This window comes from Myodes glareolus, chromosome 1 (assembly GCF_982192425.1).
Source record: "Myodes glareolus chromosome 1, mMyoGla1.1, whole genome shotgun sequence".
Classification (NCBI taxonomy): domain Eukaryota; kingdom Metazoa; phylum Chordata; class Mammalia; order Rodentia; family Cricetidae; genus Myodes; species Myodes glareolus.
The window spans coordinates 4,546,725-4,565,484 of NC_142026.1; the positions used below are offsets into that span (position 1 = coordinate 4,546,725).

At 38.6% G+C, this 18,760-nt stretch overlaps 1 protein-coding gene and 1 pseudogene across 6 annotated transcripts in view; one reads left to right on the forward strand and one right to left on the reverse strand.

The window, feature by feature from the left end:
* The window catches only part of Pard3b (par-3 family cell polarity regulator beta), a 974,006-nt gene that overhangs the window by 250,216 nt on the left and 705,030 nt on the right, over positions 1 to 18,760 (forward strand). The window lies entirely within an intron of this gene.
* Positions 12,877 to 13,314, reverse strand: LOC125416189 (small ribosomal subunit protein eS19 pseudogene; annotated as a pseudogene).

The following is an 18,760-nucleotide window of genomic DNA, read 5'->3' on the forward strand; positions in this document are numbered from 1 at the left end:
TTGTATGGTATCAACTGGCCATTACAGAAATACAAGCAGAAATGTTTTTAAAATACTTAAAGTATTTTCAGTAGCATGTACATGGTTATTAACTACTGCCCTTGTTAGCAAAACAATGCAGTGGATAAATCCTTCCACAACAGAGACTTTAGTGAATCAACAGACCAGAGAGGTAGAAAAAGGAAAATAAGAGGCAGAACATTGAAAAAATATGAAATTTCCTACTGTGCTTCCCACAATTTAGTGGCAGAGTTTATTAAACCAAAAGCTATCAAATCACTTTGACGATGACAGCCAGGGGCTAAAAAAGGCACCTGCATTTCATGAATTGATGAGCAATTGTTTTTAGTCCTGATTCTAAGTACCCTGTTGATTGCAGTAGTGTGATGGGGTTGAGAAAGCACAAGGTTTGGAGCTAGAACACCTGGATCTCAGGCCCAGTTTCACCACTTACCTTGTTCATTAGACCTGGAGCAAGTCACTTCACCTGCGGAAGGTGATTTCGTTTGTGAAATGGTACCCTGCAGGATTCTTGCGTGAATCAAATAAGATAATTACAGAAAATCTCTTAGAACTGGGTGTAATACTAACGAACTCTTAGGAGTTATGGATGTAGATTTGCTTGTGTAGGGCAAAGTGTACACAAAAGGGGGAGCTGGGCCTGGACTGCAGCTCTGGACATCAAGCACAGCAAAAATGTATGGTGCTGTGGAAATGGTCCTGATGTAGATGTGGATCCCCGCATTGTGGGACTCTGCTCGGGCATCAGTGCAGCGTCTGCAGTAAGACATGTTGTGGGTTGTGGACTGCAATCGCTGTGAGATGAGGTGATATCCATTCTGTCTTGTATCCTCTGATCATCCCACTGATCCCGGCTGCCTTAACTCCCCTCTCCTCCTGCCTTTTTTTTTCTTTTTTCTCATTGCCTTCATGTCTTTATTCCAACCTCCTTCTCTTTGTGCTGGGACAGCAGAGTGACGGTTGGAAAAGTAAGATTTATGATGTAATGAGTGAGAAAGTAAAATATTATGTTCTCTCTTTCCTCTCTCGTTCTTCTCTCTCTCACACACAGACACATGCCCCTTGCTTAAAATGTATTTAAAAAGAATAATCACATCATATTCATAAGTAAAGTATAAAAAATATATGTTTTGGTATATTTTGAAATTACCATGTAAAAGTTTCATTCACAGTTTTTATGGAAGGCAGTTTTGGGCTTGTTGGAATAAGAATAGTAGTATTTATATACTTAGTAATCAAGTGAAATGTGCTAAATGATGTATTTTAATGTGTTTGACAGAATATCTTTTGTATCTAAGATTTAGAGATTTTATCTCTGCAACTTAATTTTAAACATAATTATATTTATAAATTCTAGGATTTTGTTTCTTAAAAATTAGAATATTTCATTTTTGTTAATCAGAAGTACAATCACAGAAAATCCATCTGGTAAATAACTTAAGGACATTTTATAAAACGATTATATGTACTCCCACAATATTTTTAATTTTTTAAAGTGATCTGTGCATGTACTTGTCCTTGTACAATGAAGACATGCAAAGAAAACACATTTTGAAATTACTTCTGAGAATTGGGATTATAAAGTAACTTTTTATTATAAAAGTTTTTGAAAATATCATACATGTATATAGTGCGTTCTGGTTATTCTCCCCACCCTCTTTCATTGCCGTTCTGCCTGCTACCCTCCTGGAAGTCTCATTCCCATGTTCATGACCCCTTGTTTTGTGTTCCTCATGGGTATCTAGGGAAGGCTGGGGAACCATGGATTTGGAACTGTCCATTTGAGCCTGGAGGATCACCAGTGACTACACAACTGAGAATAACGAATCTCCATCTCCCAGAATCTGTCACCTGCCAGTAGTTCAACTGTAGCAAGTAGGGCGTTATGAACCTCTCCCTCATCCTCAGCTGAGTGCTGTGGGCCAGACTTACCGATGCCCTTGTGCTACAATGAAGCATACTTTTTAACTTTTCCTCTAGCAGTTTTAGGAACATCTTGTCATAACAAAATATTATATGCCTTTTATATGGTATAGAAAAAAACAAACAAAAGAATGAGATCTATGCCCTTTCAGAGGTGCCTCTCCTCTGATTTTAAATTAGGCATTTGATGCCCAGTGTGATGTTTCTCTTTCAATAAGATGAGGTATTTAATTAGCATCCAGTGGTGTCTGATTGGACCCCCGATGTGACATAGTTTCATAGGAATTATTATAATGCAGTATACATTTTAGTGATGGTGAAGTTATTCAGTAAGAATTTATAATTATTAAAACTATCAGAATCTTCACTTTCCTTATTTTATTTTTAGATAGTAGGTTGTTTAAATTTTACTTTTACAAGTTGCCCCTTCTTTAAAAAATTCTACTGTGTATTCAACAAGAACCATAGATCTAACAGTAATACTCCATCTTTTCTGTGTGTACTCTCCCTCTCTGTCTTTGTCTCTTTTTTCACATTCTAAGACTTAAGGGTATATAGAAAATTAAGAGGAAGAATGGTAATTCCTAGAACAGATCATCAAAGTATTTTAAAAAGTCCAGCTGTGTATATTCAGGGCACTATTTTGAGAAGGAGCCTTTAGTTGAAGTTATGAACTTCAAGAGAAAGTGCTCATCTTGATGGGTGTAATTTGTGAAAAGGCCTCTCTCATATCATCAATACTGTGATGCTTTCAGACAATGCACTTACACAGTTGTCCTAAAGCAGATCCCCCATGACTGTGTTCTCTTTCCCCAGTCACACTATAAGAGTGAAAAGATAAGAAATTGCATTTCTTTCTATACATACTTCAGGATGTAGACAAGCTACCTCATCTAATGGCAGTACAATTAATGTGCCAGTTGCTTAAGGAAAATGAATTCTATCTGGATAAAAACTGAAGGGTCCTACATGGAAAAAATAAAGTTAGAGTATTTAGAGCATTTCTAGTTCCAAATTTTCTGTAGTGTCACTAGGGAAATGAATTAATGATACTTTTCCTAATGAAAATGTCTAGCATGAAGCACTTTTTCTTCATAACACATGTGATATCTTTACACCTAGTTTGCACCCTTTCCCTAAACACATGCTGCATAGCAGAATGCCCTCTTCATGGCAGCTAGAGTGTCCTTTTCGTCACCGCTGGCACACGCTTGTTACCAACACAGAGGAGTCTGCCTCAGACTGTGCATGAAGTTTGCCAAGCTTTTGTTGCTCAGTGTTGAGAAAGTGGGGCTTAGTGCTTCTGATTTAGAGCTACCTTAGTCATACTGTTGTGTTGATGAGGCGGAATGTGGTTATTGAGTCAATGTTTAAGGTACTTCTAAGCCTTAGATTGATCTAGAGTGTGATACAGTATCAGTGAAGAGAGAGGATTAGTTGAGTGAACCCACTAGTATAATCTTTCTTGAATAGTTTATTTTATTGGTTTTGTGCCAGGAACCAGGTTTTGTATCAGTACACCACTTCCCAGGGTAGGGGCATGAGGATTAGAAAAATGTTAAATAGGAGGAACAGAGTTAAGAAAGAATCACTAAGTCATAGGATAGTAACAGGAGAATGGGAGGGCAACTCAGCAAACATTGAATGCTGAATTCACCTGCATTTATTTTCCATTCGCCTTTATACCCCAATACAAAAAAGGGGAAGAAGACAAAAGACTGCAATAGCCTGACACAAAGGTCACCTGAACAGTTACTGCTTCAGTACTCAAGCCATTAAGTCATTAATTCCTGACAAAAATATTCTGTTGTTTAAGTGGTGAACCCACCCTGGGAGCTACTCCCCAAGTCAAACCCCCTATCTCAAAGGAAAAGCAGCAGTATGTTTGAATTTCCTGACCATTGGTTAGTGGTGGAGAGGATCTACATTTATGGACCATCTCATTGTCAAAAGAGCCAAGTAATCCCACCCTGGGTCAGGCTGTGTAGCCCCTGGTTGCTGTCAACAATTTTGAACAAGCTCAAACTCTCTGACCTTCAGGAAATGTGGAAATAGGCACATTTTTGGGCCTCCAAAGTTTTGTTCTTCCAGATTTTTGCCATGTGACTCAGTTTTCTAAAAAGATCACAGTTTGCGTACATTTTAAATTTAACATAAATGAAAACTAAAACATTTCAAATTCCACTCATACCACCTTGTAAACTAATACAAAACATAGCTGTGTAAGATTTACTAAATATGAAGTCATACATGATGAGATTTTTTAAAACATTTTTTTGTAATGCTTCTTCTAGTGTTCTGCATTGAAGCACACTGTAAAATTACATATATAATATATATGTATATATATTACATATATATACATATATATATATTTGTGAAATTATAATGACAGTCTCCAAAGGTGTGGTCTGTTTTTTGTTTGTTTAGTTGCAAGCATTCATAAATCAGCTTACCACTAAGCCCCAGTTGTTCTGGTTGCGACTGAAAATAAAAAGTCTTGACTGATTCATCCTTCCAAATTGTCCATTTTACTGAACTGTTTATGGAAAATGATTTTTTTTAAAGACAAATGATGAAAACAGTTGAATTTACTTTTGGGGAATGGGAGTTACGTTCCTTAGCAAATACTTCCTACTTAGAGTAGAACTGGACTAAGACAGTGTTGAGTGCCAACGAAAGAACAATGAAATGTGACTCAGACACAGAAATGATGGCTGGGCCGCCATATTTAAATGAGAGAAAAGCTGGCCAGTGTGGGACAACAGGGCTCTCTGCTGCATGTGCCCTTTTTGTCACCGTGATCATTCTGACAAGATTGGCTAGTGCCTTTTATATGCCTTCCTTTTTTAATATTTTTTTTTACATATCAACCACAGTTTCTCCTTCCTCCTCTCTTCCTGTTCCCTCCCTCTACCTCCCATCTATCAACCCCTTCCACCCCTCCATTCAGTAAGTGGCAGGCCTCCCATGGGAATAAACAAAGCATGGCACATCACATAGAGGCAAGACCAAGCTCCTCCCCCCTGCATCAAGGCTGGGCAAGGCATGAGGAATGCCTGCATGAGGAATGGGTTCTAAATGGTTTCTGCTTTGTGAATACCGAAGTTCCATTGTGTTCCCTAGCAGCATTTACCCTTCCACAGAAGCAGGAAGGACCTGTCCCGAGTGTGACTAGCAGATGAAAGGCCACTGATAATAGGTCAGAGCTGTAAGCAAGAGACTTTGGGTTGTCCTCCTCCAACTCCTTGTCATGGGCAGAATGTGTCCAAAATGCCCACTACTTTCCTTCAATTTGCTTCTGTAGGATAAGGCAGGAAAATGCCGCTGATGTGTCTTATTCATCCATAGATGCAGTAAGCGGCCTTCTAGAATGGAGTCTGATTAACTTCAGGGCCTGCTCAGTTGATACTCTCATTGTTTGCTATTTAAGTGATGTTAGTTTCTGAATATACAAATGTTCAAATACATGTGTGTTTTATATTGTACCTGGGATACTGTCTTTGTTTTATTATTAGGACAGATTTCCATAATATAATTCAGGTTGGTAATACCATAAGTCTAGCATCTCTATTGAAGAATAAATACCTGCAAACCCATAAATAGGCTATGAGACCCTTGAAAAATGCTAACTCTACTTTTTTGGCTTACTTATGCTGGAGTTGCATTAAATGGCAGCTGAGTTTGTGGAATTGTGTGTATGTGTGTGTGTGCGTGTGTTTACATGCACAAGCATACTTGTGTGGATATCTAATGGTAGTTATTTTTCAAATGATGGTTTTCCAAGCCCTTCTCTAATCTCTCTAACATCTAAAATGAGGATCTATAAAACTCTGTGGAGGCTACTAAATATTAGGTGTATGAGTGGTAGTAGGAAGAAGAAAAATGATTATGATTATACAGAATTTATATACTGTAGAATTAAGATGGCCCCGATTGCTTTCGTTTCCATTAAAGACTAATGTTTTCTCAAATGAAAGGGATTAAATGTCTGTAAGAAAGTGAAGCAGTATATTGACAACATCTGGTATGAAAAGTTATTATAAAAGATAAGAGGATCAGGTCAGACAAAAGGATGGAGCTAGAGAACCTAATAATTAAATTTGTTTAAATCTACCTGAAAAATGACAGGGTTTTTCCCATTTAAATTTACCTAAAACAAGCAAAGAAAAAGCTCTCTAGAGAAGGGTTTCTTTTGCAGCTACTTAGGCTTCCTAGCAAAGATCTGAAAAGACAATTTTGAAACAAACAATGACTACACATAGTTTAGACCTTTGTTTAAAGCACACTTCTCAGGAAGGAGATATCCTAGGTAGCCAGGTGGTGATCCAGCGTGGAGATTGCGGGTGGATTCTGCTCAGGGGCTCACAACATTCCCCACAGACAGACTCTTCTCCAGGAGTGAAAGCTGGCTGAATGTGGCGCTCTCAGCAGCTTTGTCAGCATCCCCGGGGAATGCCACACTGGCAGCTTCTGTTCTGTGTGTTCCAGCCTGGGAGGGTCCATTTCTGACTATTCCCGCGCTGTGCTGCTGCTGCTGGATAACTCTTTGAGAATCTTTGCAGTAGTGCAAGTTTGCAGAATTTTGCCATTTTCTAAGCAGTGAGCTCGCAGGTCAGTAGATGTGGAGCCCATCTCCATGAGAGATAGTTTTCTGATATGTTAGCCTCCGCTTCTGCCACAGCAACTGTTCAGTCATGGCTTTGTGCAAGGGCAATGGCAGGCACAAAGACCATAGAAGAGGTACATCAAATGCCGTTTGCAAACTGGTGGGGTGGGAACAGAAGTATTAGTGGCTGAGAAGATACAGTGGCCTGTGGTAGTAGGTGCCTAGGAGAGAGAGCCTGGGGGAGAGTTTGCACATGAGCCTGCCCCAGAGGAACTCTCTGCATGTACACTTGCTGTGTTTAATCCAAACATTTTTGCACAAAAGCCATTTAACCTTTTTAAAGTAACTGAATAATCTTAGTAACATAAGTAAATTTCAGGTAAAAAAATTTTTTTTGAAAGACCTCTTATGAGCCATAGATTATAGTCGTTTGAGATCGATTTCTTTAAAGTAGAAAAATATTAATTTTAAATTTTAATGCATTTTAATTTTCAAGAGTTCATAGAAATACAACTTTATGAAATATGAAGTATTCTTGGCAACATGTCATTTCAATTAGATGTGCTATTGTATTTGAATTTATACAATAATTATTGTACATTGAATTTATTCAGGGAAGAAGTATGAAATTTACCTGTGAGCATGTGAGTGACAGGGCTGTGCTGCACATTTATATTTTACACACATGGCTTCCCGGCGGCAGGAGCCAGCAAATCATTATAGAAGTGAGCAATGAGCTGATGATGAATAGACCTTTTCTTTTCTGTTTTTCTTTTCAGTTTTTTGGCAGGGTTTCTCTGTGTAGCCCTAGCTGTTCTGGAACTAGCTTGTATAGACCAGGCTGGCTTTGAACCCACATAGATCTGCCTGCCTCTGTCTCCCAAGTGCTGGGGTTAAAGGCGTGTGCTGCCACTGCCTGGCATAGACCGTTTCACTTAGTATGCCCCAACCTCATTTGTTTTATCTCACACATGCAAAATTGCAAGATTCTTGGTTGCAGTAAAATGTTAAATAGCTGGAAAGTTTCACTTTATTTAAAAATTTATTGAAAACTTACATTATTGACTTCCCCTTTTAGGTACTTTCTGAATTATGGTAAGGTTGTTATTTTTATATGTTACTTTCCTAGAGTTTGGCCCCTCCTTCTTTCCTCTTCTCCTCACTCTAGGTTTTATTTCTATGCATATGATTTTCATGTCTCTTCCTTTCATCTCCCATTAGGGCTGTTGGCCACTGCATCTGGGTTTTTACAGTTTCCAGGTATTGAGCTCAGGTTCTGTCACGCTTAAATGGCAAGTGGTGTTGCCCACTGAACCTCCTCTGTGTGTGGAGCTGAAGACAGAGCCTTTTCGTATGGCGGGTTAAGAGGTAGATGTACATAACATCAAAGAAAAGGAGAGCAAGGAAGGTTATGAGAAGGTTTGGAGGGAAGAAAGGGGGGAGGGAGATGATCAAATTATATAATAATATTTCAAAAATATTTAAAAAACCAAAAATTGGTCCTGCACTCAAATGCTAAGTATTTATATGCAGAAATGTACAGTCATGTGCACTAAAAAGTATAATAATAGCTAAAAGAAGAGAAAAACCAGTGCTGGTTGTTGCCACAGAGAGATCATATTCCTCTCCCCTTATTCGGTGTTGTTATATTTGGAAACAGAAGGTAATTGAAGTAAAGCAAAGTCATACGTGAGGCCCTGATAAGATGGGGTCAGTGCCCTTGTCGTCAGACCTGCCAGAGATCTGCCATTCTCTTTGCATGTGCCCTGCCCTCCCTGTCTGTTTCCCCACCCACACAAGCACGAAAAGTATTAGATGTGCAAGATGTTCACAGTGAAATGACCGCTGCCTCCATGCTGGACAGGCAGGCTGGAGCCCCAATCTGGGCCTTCCAGCATCTGTGACAAAATAAATGTCTGCTCTTTAAGCCACCAAGAGCATAGGAGTGTTCACGGCAGCCCGAGCGAAGGCAAACATTAAAATGGTTAATATTTTATGCAGTCATATGGTGGAATAGAAGATCGTGGGTAAATGGCACCAAGGCTTTGTGCACAAGACTTACTTCTCACCCACACCCTTTGTGTCCCTTTGGATGAATGCGTTTTCTCCTTGTGGATAAATAATTCTTACACCACAGATTCTGGCTGCCTGACATGTGTTCAGTTTTCCAAGCTACAGAGCATGTGCCCAGACCTACTTCCTTCCCTACTCACCTTGTTGCTTCAGATAAATAAACTGCAGGGGCTTAAATTCTGGGACCAGTTCAATTACACTGCATATTTTATAACAGCCATACTTTAAGGTTGTCATTTTTATTATAAGAGCCACCACCAGAAAGATTAAGAAATATGCCATCATTCCATGACTAGGCCTCTAAATAAGGTATTGCTTATATATGCATTTGTTTCTTGAGGGGATTGTGGCTGTATGTGCGTGTGTGTGTGCACATGTGTGTGTGTGTACATGTGTGTAATGTTTTAATTCGCTCCAGTTGAGAAGAGTAACTGTTGATCATCTATTGTCACTCCTGTCTCTCAGTAGTTTCCACATCACTTTGACTGAAAGCCACCATGTGGAGTATTTTAGTTAGACATTAGTGTACAACAAGCGTCCAATGATGGTGCAAAATTAAAACTTGGAAGTGAATGTGTCTGAACAGAAGCTGAGTAGTTTAAGATGCATAACTTGAAAAGTCTTGAATAGTGAATCTTCTATGCTTAGTATATGTCACTTCCATATTTACCATCTCCAACATCTCAACATGCAAATTAGTTTAGGATTTGGTTCTGCACTCTGCTGTTTCTTGGGCATAGTACATTTTGAAGTTTGCTGTTTTTCAGGTTGCAGGAATTAAGAGTGGAGGTGAATACAAATGTGATCCCCGTCTGCTCACACTTTCACCCATTGCAGGATCAAGATATTCAGGTGTCCTTTTTGGTCTCCACTGCAGCGGTTTCATTCTCAGCACTGTTGCTTAAAGAGTGTAAGATATTAGTTATGTCTTAGCCCTTTGTGAACATCTACAAATTTCTATAGTTTACTCTTTATGTTTAAGATGCTATAGAGCTGATATCTTTTCTCCTATATTCAGTGAAGATGGATAATATCAAGATCACTGAATTTTGTCAGGTAGTCTCAGAGTAAAAGCTGGTCTGTAAGTGCTAACTCTCGGGGTCCTCCTTCCACTTTGATTTTAGTAGGTTCTCTATTGTATTTGATTCGTGAATTTATTTTTCAATGAACCTGCTATCTGGCTTTGTTAGTTTCTCACTGAGTGCTGCTTTGATCTTGACAGAAGCCAAAGATTGCAGCTTATCATTAACAATTCTTAAATATCCATTCCTAAGGTTCTTTTCAAAGTACTTGTTATGATTCTCTGCTGTTTTCTCATTTATCTTGTGATTGTATCATGTAAGTTCTTTGATTTACAGGCTGTTGCTATATGTATTGACTTTATGAGAATTCCTACAACACATAATTTTGGGGAAGAGAGTGTCAGAAATGCAAAGTTGTTGGTGATTGGAAAAAAGATAATCACTGAGATTTAAGAGTCAAACTTGGGGTCTATTAACCTTGACAGAATAATTAGAATGCTGTCTTTTTCAAGGAGATGGAAAAATGAGTGCTCCATAGGACACCCAGGACACTCAGCATCTCCTGAGAATTGCAATTATTTCTAATTCATAAATGTGTATTCTTTACAACTAGACACTCTCTGTAAATATGTTTGTAATCAGGACTTGTGAAGACCCTGCTCTGCCTTGTGTTTCAGCATGTTCCTGAGCCTGATGACCTTCTTGCAACCTTTCAATGAGTGTAGCTCGCAGTGCTGAATTTTAACTAGTATGAGATGCATCTTGCATTCAGGGAATCGTGAAGTCCTGGCATCTCTGTAATCTAACTTCCAAACCTTTTTATGAAATTTAAATGTTAGTACAATGTCATCATCGTCCAGCGGCAACTTCCAGAATCCTGTAAAAGCAGCATTTCCACAGGATAAGTTTTTACAGCTCTCTGATTAAAGATGGATTAGTTACACATTACTTGACATTTGTAGGTATGGGATAAAAGAAAATAATAATTTTTAAAACAATGCCATCTTTATATTTTTAATTCCCCACAGAATATATTTCTTTCTGGTAGCCATGGGTTTAATTATAACATAAAACTTCTATTTCAGCTGATTAAAGTAGTCATCAAACATCAAGAGTAAAATAAATGTAGTTCTTTATAGAAAGATAAGGAAATATCTAATGTTTCTAGCATACTAGTTTCTAGTACCTCATTAATGAAGTGGAATAAAAAGAAAACTATCTTCTGGCTTTTCATTAGCTTTGTAATAAGATGTGTGCACATATATCTATGAATGTCATTCTTTGTAATGAGACTTATGTACATATGTTTATAAATTTTGATATTTCCAATTATTTTTGAGCTGGCCCATGTTTGTCCGGATCCAGCTTTCTTGGTTCACCTTGAGAAAGGCTAAATATTTGGTACTTATAGATTTGTCACTTGGAATGCAATTTACATTTTTCTTCATTTGCTTTGCTAAAAACACTATGTGAAGTGATATTTAGTGGTATGATTTTCCTGTGTTCCTTGTTTGCTTGTCTTTTACTGATTTTCCTGTTATTAGTAAATTTACATGGAGATCACCTCTTTGTTAAATCAATTTTTAAGCCATTTTTGAAACTTTCATATGTGAATAATTTATTTCCATCATTTCCATCCCATATTCTTCCCCTTCTAGTCCCTTCCCTGCCCATCTCTTTTTCCCTGCCCACCCCTTTTCAACTTCAAGACCTCTTTCTTAAATCGTTGTTATTGTTACACACTCATAGACACATTCACTCTCACACGTTTCCATGTATACATACAAACACATCCATATATGCATGTCTATGTTTATATACACATGTGTGTACACACACACATATATATCATATCTGTATCCTGATAAGTCCATTTCATTTTGCTCGTGTGTATATGTACTTAGGGAGGCCCACTTGGGATTAGCTAGCCTCTTTCAGTAGGAAGGAAGTAATTGAAGTCACTGAGTCACATTAATATTTTGGAGGAAGTAAGCTTTCTATGACAGCTCAGATTGTCAGTTTATTGTGATTGGAGTTTATAAGTTTTGGGACATGAAGCTGGGCAAATTTTCTCAATCAGTGAGAGTATGATGTATACGCATATCAATGAGCAGGGTCGAAGGCAGCAGGTGGCATGCATGTCGAGCCACTGTTTCTGATGACCCTCCATCAGCAAGGTTGCTGATGCAGCCACGCTGTGTCACTGTCATGAGCTCAAGGTATCTGATGCACTGTATCGCATCCTTTGCTTCAGTGGGCAGAGCTCAGGTTTGTTCCCAGAGTCTCTGATGCCTACTCAGAGCTGCTTCTCTTTCGTGCTTCAGTTCAACCATGGAATGCTGAAGTTCAAGGCTACAGACTGTCTACGCGTCTGCATGCTTTGCAAGGCAGGCAGGGTTCGTGGTAATGTATCTGTTATGTTTTTACATAATGTTTTACAGTGTTCCACACATGGTAGATGCTATCTTCATATTGGTGGCTTGATCATTATGAGTGTCAGGCAAATTGTACTGAGTGCTGTACAAGGAATCATATTGTTCCCATCTGGTGAAGGAGGAAACAGCAGTGCAGAAGCATGCCTGGTTTTCTGACTTCTGAACCAAAGAGTTTAAAGGGACTTGTGTTCGAGTACTAATTTTAAACTTACTCTTTAGGAGGTAGACTTCTTAGAATGGGGGAATGTTCCCAAGGTGAAAACAGACAAACCAAACACTTGTTACTGTGAAGCCTTACAAGTTCTGGGTTAGCAGCCAGTGGCCTAGGAGAATGAAGTCTAGTGATGTGCCCTACTTTATAGCAGTGTGGAATGATTCACTTTTACTAGTCTTTGTGAAATGAACTCTTTATGATTCTGATGTTCTCCCTCATCACTAACAAAATTAGTAAAGCAAAATTAAACCATTTCAACTCCTCCTCTCCATGAAATCTTGCTGTTTGTAAGCTCTGCTAGGATGCAGATCTCCCTACTCATCCCTGTGCTAATCCAGTTGACTTTCTCCAGCAATTTAGAAAGACTAGACTATCTAGAGAATATTAGGATGCTAGAAGAATAAAATATAATTCAGTTAATTTCTTAGAAAGCGTTGGGGACAGAGAGATTTGCATCAAACTAGATTCTGAAATGTAGAAAGATTACTGCCTAGGTTTTTATTCAAAATTACCTTTAAAATGATATTTCTTTCTTTCTTTTTATGAATGGGGCAATTTATTAACCCGTCATCCTTTGTTCTAATACTTCTTGTTGGCAGCTGCCACCTGTCTGGCAATCCTGTCCCGATCTTTCTGTCCCTGAGCTTGCGGCCCCCATCTTGGTCCTTTTCCACCATTTTCAGCTCTCTCAGGGCTTGGAGAACGCGGTGGGCCACATTCTTGGAGCCTCTGCTGAAGTGGTTGGGCCTGACACTGTTTCTTTGCTGTCCTCCATAGATCTTGGTCATGGAGCCAACCCCGGCACCACCACGCAGGTACAGGTGCTGTGCTGTACAAACGAGAAGCAGCTCGTTTGTAGAACCAGTTCTCATCACAGGGGGCAAGCTCTTTGTGTTTGGCCAGCTTGACTATGTCCACCCATTCGGGGACTTTCAGCTTCCAGGACTTTCTGAGGACGGCTGCCAGAGCTCTGACGAACTCCTGCTGGTTACCGTCTTTTACAGTAACGCCAGGCATCGTGTGGCCTCCGCGCTGCTAGCCGGGGAAAGGGGCTAAAATAATATTTCTTATTAGTTATCACTTTTCCTATGACTATCAAAGACTATTTGGGTTTGCCACTTACACATATTACAAAGGTCAAAGAGATTAGAAAACTTGGCCCTATGTTATTGTCAATAAATGGCATATTACAGGGAAATGTCTATTATTAGTATCATAGCCTAACATAGTAGTCCCAGCATAGGAATCTAAGATGTGACTATTTCTTTCTCTTTCTTATTAAAAAATCGTTAAAGAGTCTAAGTGATAAAAAAAAATTGAGTCATCATTAAATCACGCACTATGATTCAAAGAGAACTTCTAGAATATAAAATGGTAGTAGTATATTTGGTGGCCACCCTTTAACACATTCAGGTTCTCTCATTCTTTTAGATTACTTTCTAGTTTTCTTGGCAAAACGTCATACATTTTTTATTTTTATTTTAGATGAGTGCTTTAGATGATTACTCTGCTTTCAATTTCAGTGGACTGTGGTGCTCTTTTGACATTTGCTTTTTTGATATCATATGAAATACCATATATGTCTTTGCAGGTATTCATCCATGCATGTATGACTATGCACGTGCATATGAGAGCCTTGTTAAAGCTAGCTACCCCTTACCAGAGGAATATATGGAGGAAATAGCTTTACAGGCAAGCATATGGTGGCAGTTAATGGTCTTTGCCAAATATTTAAGTTTCATATTGAAAGAGAATTGTCTTGCCTGCTCCACATATATATGGGGAATCATATGATCAGATGCCAAAAATGTGATTGATATTTAAATATTAAAAAGGATTCACATACACGACAAGCTGTTTAATGGAATGGAGTGGATCTGAGTACCGAGAGTGTTTGCCAAAAGGTTGAGGCTCTGTGCCTGTGTCGTGCCCTGGTGCGGTCGAGATGAAGTCACCATGCTCTAGGTCTTGGTTGCCTTTACGCTGCTGTAAATTCTCATGGGCTTGAGTTTGAGACAGAGTAACTCAGCTGAACTTTCTGTAACCTAGATAAACTATGAGGTCTGTTTACTACTCTATTGTCACTGAGAAGATATAAGTGTTCCCATCACCGTCGATTTGTTGTCTTCCTAATGAAAGCTGGCACTGTGAAAGGGCTGAGGACCCGAGTCATTTTATCCTTTGTCTTGACTGTTAGTCTTCATTGACACCAAGTGTTCCTATGGCAGAGCTTACTTCATTATTGTCGTGTACAAGAATTTGCTATACATCACTTTGTACTTCCTGCTTTTGACATCATTGCCTGTTCTCCATTTTTGTAGGTAAAGAACATTTTACCCACCATTATCCTCATGGTTATCAAATCATTCACATAATTTCTTTTAATATTACTTTGTGCTGTCTGAGTTGACAAATATATTTGGATAGCATTAGGAGTCTGTGAGGATTGCTATAGATATTGGCAATGTTAAGTAAGAGATTACAGTACCATGTACAACCTCCATAACAACAAACTAATAAAAAGATTTGGAATCAAAATAGAGATCACCTCCACCCGAGGGAGTTAGAGAAGTCCTGTAAGATGTCATAATCTGGACTGAGTTTTCAGTATGGGTGCAGTGCTAGCCAGATGGAGCCCGATATGTGAAAGCAGAGACAGGAGAGCAGGCCGGGTCAGACATTTGCAGCCAGGACTCCACAAACTACAGTCATCATTTGGTCTCCATTCAGTGCTCTGCATGCATTGCCTGGGATAAATCTGCTTTAATGAAACTGGCAAGGAGAGTCATTGTTGGAATGCCTCTTATATACAAGCTCATTCACCAAAGAACATGCTGACAACCATAACAAATAACTAAATGAGTGATGAATGAACTTTGCTGAGTAGCAAAGAAATAAAAACATTTTGAGGATGTGTATAATCATATTTTTTCATAACTATTAACTAAGTACTTTATACATGAAGCATGGTGCTTGTGGCTAAGGAAGATGATATTGCTCAATCTAGGAAGAGAGTCACATTTTTAATAGACAAATAGATTTTAATAAGTCATTACATATTCATGCAAACACACACACACAAATGTGACTACAAGTTTTAGTAAATATAAGGTAGATAATGTAAAGGATTCCAAGGAGATGGGACAGTAGCATTTCTAAGAAAGGAAAACCCTACCGAGTCTGAAAACAGAGCAAACAGTAGAACATCTTGGGAGAGAGATGTGAAGACCCCCAAGTGAAATAGGGCTAAGCTTCAAAGACACAGAGAAACAAGAATGAAGAATATGAAGGGCAGAATTACTGATACACAGGAGGTTCAGAGGCACAGGTAGAAAAAGTATGGAGAATTCAGTAAATTGAAGAATAAGTTGGAAGACACGAGTAAACAGCTCTTTAAATGTTTTTCTGTCTATGTGGAATTAACACAGTTCAGTAAGAGCTTGGGATTTTTTTCCTTCAGTATAGTAAGGAGAAGTAGGCATAGTATCAACACTGTTTTCTATACTAAGAGTACAAATCAGAAGAATTTGCCTCCCCACACACAGTATGGTGTCACATGCTTTTGATCCGAGCACTTCAAAGAGAGGCAGACAGATCTCTAATTTAGAAGCTAATCTGGTCTAGATAGCAAATTCCTGACAATTAAGGTCACACAGTGAGACCTCATCTCAAAAACAATAACAGATCCAAAATCATGACAGAGTCTGCCCTAAACATTCTGGAGGACTATCATGATAAAGATGGGCTGGACCATTGTTCCCATTAAAAACAGATGGAAGGTGTCCTTAATGACTAGCCCACCCTGGGCATAATGTTGGACCCTAGAGTTCAATTACCGAGGAGGAGTCGCCCCAAGAAAATACTTTCACACTGCAGTTGATGTAAAAGGCATGAGGATTTTAATTCTGTCATGACAGGGTCACTCAGCATTCAAGTCAAGGACCTCAAATAGCTGGTACAGGTTACTTTTAAAGCAATAAGCCATAGAAACAAAGGGGAGTGAAACTCGGGGGTTGTTTTCCAACTATTGGGATTGGCTTATTCAAAGAGCTATTAACAGTAATTGGTCTGAGCTAGGGCTGGAGGGTGGTTGCCAGATCAGGTAAGGTAAGAGGAAACACCTGAGGGTTACTTTGACCCCTTCCCAGGGACTGAGTCAAAACATCAGGAACTGAGTCAACATCTTAAGGGTTATCTTGCCCCAATTTCAATAACTGAGTTCTATCTGGAGGACATTCACAAAGACTCAGGGAGATGGAATGTTCCCAACATTTCAGTACAGGCATGTATAGTTTTTAGGTCCTTGGTTCATAGGGGAGGGGGGAGCACTACTGCTGAGAGGCCTCAGAAATGGCCTCAGAGTTGTCTTATTAAAGTTCTACAACAACAGTGAGTAAATAGCAGACATGCAGCAGTTTCAAGAACCAGAGACATCTTGGGCCACAGTATTTGAGTCCTCTTGCACAGACCACATTTCATAATTACGTTCCAAAGAGGTTAAGTTTTAAAGTGAGGAATATACATGGCTCTCTGTCAGTTCAGATCCAGTCAAGTATATGAGCACCAACACAGGCCTGGTACTACGGTCTGATCCAATGAAATGGGTAAGCACCAGCACGTGCCTGGTACTATGGTCTGAGTCTTTCTTTTCAAGAATTTTTATACTTGATCCCCCTTTTAAATTAAAAAAAAAACTGTCCTTTTCATTACCAGTCAAGGCTAAGAAGTTTGTAAAGCTTAAGAACTCTTTGCGTAGTTACTTTCCAATATTTCTTCTCTAATCTTCTTCCATTAATGCTATTGGCAGGATTCACAGTGACTTCTCCTACCAGTTCATGAATGAATATCATGCATTTCATGAGAGATCTCTCCCCTCAGAAAAATAACCCATTCTCTTGAGAATAAAGACTGACATATTAGTTTCTTTAGCTACTGGTAACATTTAGTGTCATATCCTATGAAGAAAATGTGGAAAAATGTCTTTCTTTACTCATTGCTTAACTAATGTGTGGGGTGAAACAAAAGATCTATCAACAAATTAGAAAAACATTTATATAATTTAAGTATGCTTGATATAATAGCCTACATAAGGATACAAAGCCTTAAAGAAACAGGGAAATGTGTTTTTCTGCTGAAACTGATCAAAAAATGTATAGTTGTAGAGAAATAGAACTGGGCAAGTGTTGTGATATAAAACTAATGAGCCAGTTAGGGATTCATGTAGCAAGCCTTGTTTGTTCTAAACTATCCTGGTGTCCATACTTCTTCAGAAATAAGCAGTATTTCCTTCTATGTGGTATGGTGGTGGCTTTCAGGCTGGGTCTTCTGACCTGAGTCAGAGGAGATGAACGGAGGAAAGCTGAGCATAGCTTCCTTGCTCTGTTTTCTCAAATGCCCTGGCTTTGCAGTTAGGGGTGAGATGCATGAATCCCTCACAGACTCATCTCCAGTCACTGGGGCCTATGCCAGAAATGCTTAGTCGCCTGAGGGAAAGGTTTGTTATGAAGCCAAAGACAAACTTGAATATATCTTTCCTACTTTGGTCAGCAGAGTTACAGCCATGTAAATAGCTGCCAGTCTCATGTTCTAAATATATACAGTATATTTAAACTAACACACAAGTCAACCATTTTACTAATTATTTGTTGTTTGTTTTATTTCTGTTTTTCAAGACAAGGTTTTTCAGTAGCTAAGAAGTCAATCCTGGAACTAACTCTGTAGACCAGGATGGCCAAATATTTAATAATATCCTAGTCACCTCTCAATTTTAATTACATGGTAAAATCTCTGTCAGGCCCAACTGTCAAAACAAATATTGCCCATTCAAAACATATTTGTTTACAATCTCAATTAGAGATTGTAAATTAAACAGTTTCATGATTCAGAATATTTATTGCTTTTAGCTTTCACAAAATCGTGTATTGTTCTTATGTTACTAATTTTCACGTGACTTTGAATACATACTTCAACCAAATCGTTTATTTTCTTTTTGTGAAACAGGGTTCCTTGTGTGTCAGCCATCCATGTGCTAGAATGAGAGTTGTGCCCACCACATCTGGTTCTTAAACCTGAAAATCATTAGAATTTTCTTCTTGTGATTTTTTAGCTGATATTTATTAAATTCCTGACATCTGTGTGCTCATCTGTGTCGTTAGCACTATGGGGCAAGTATAGTGATCATTTCTTTATATCTTATAAATAGGGATCAAAACAAACTAGTCCCTAAAATATAAAAAAATGGAGAGAATTTAGAAGAAATTTGAATGATTTGATGTAATTTTAAAAGAAAATACAAATCTTGACAGAAACCAACAGCTCTGTACTTGGGCTTAAGCCAAGCTCAGCAAAAGGATAATCAAACCTGGTGCTGGAAACCTTCTCTGCGACCCATGGTGGATGAAGTCATGGATCTTGTCGGAGAGCTTGTAACCACCCCATTAGCAAACTAGCACAATCCCTAATT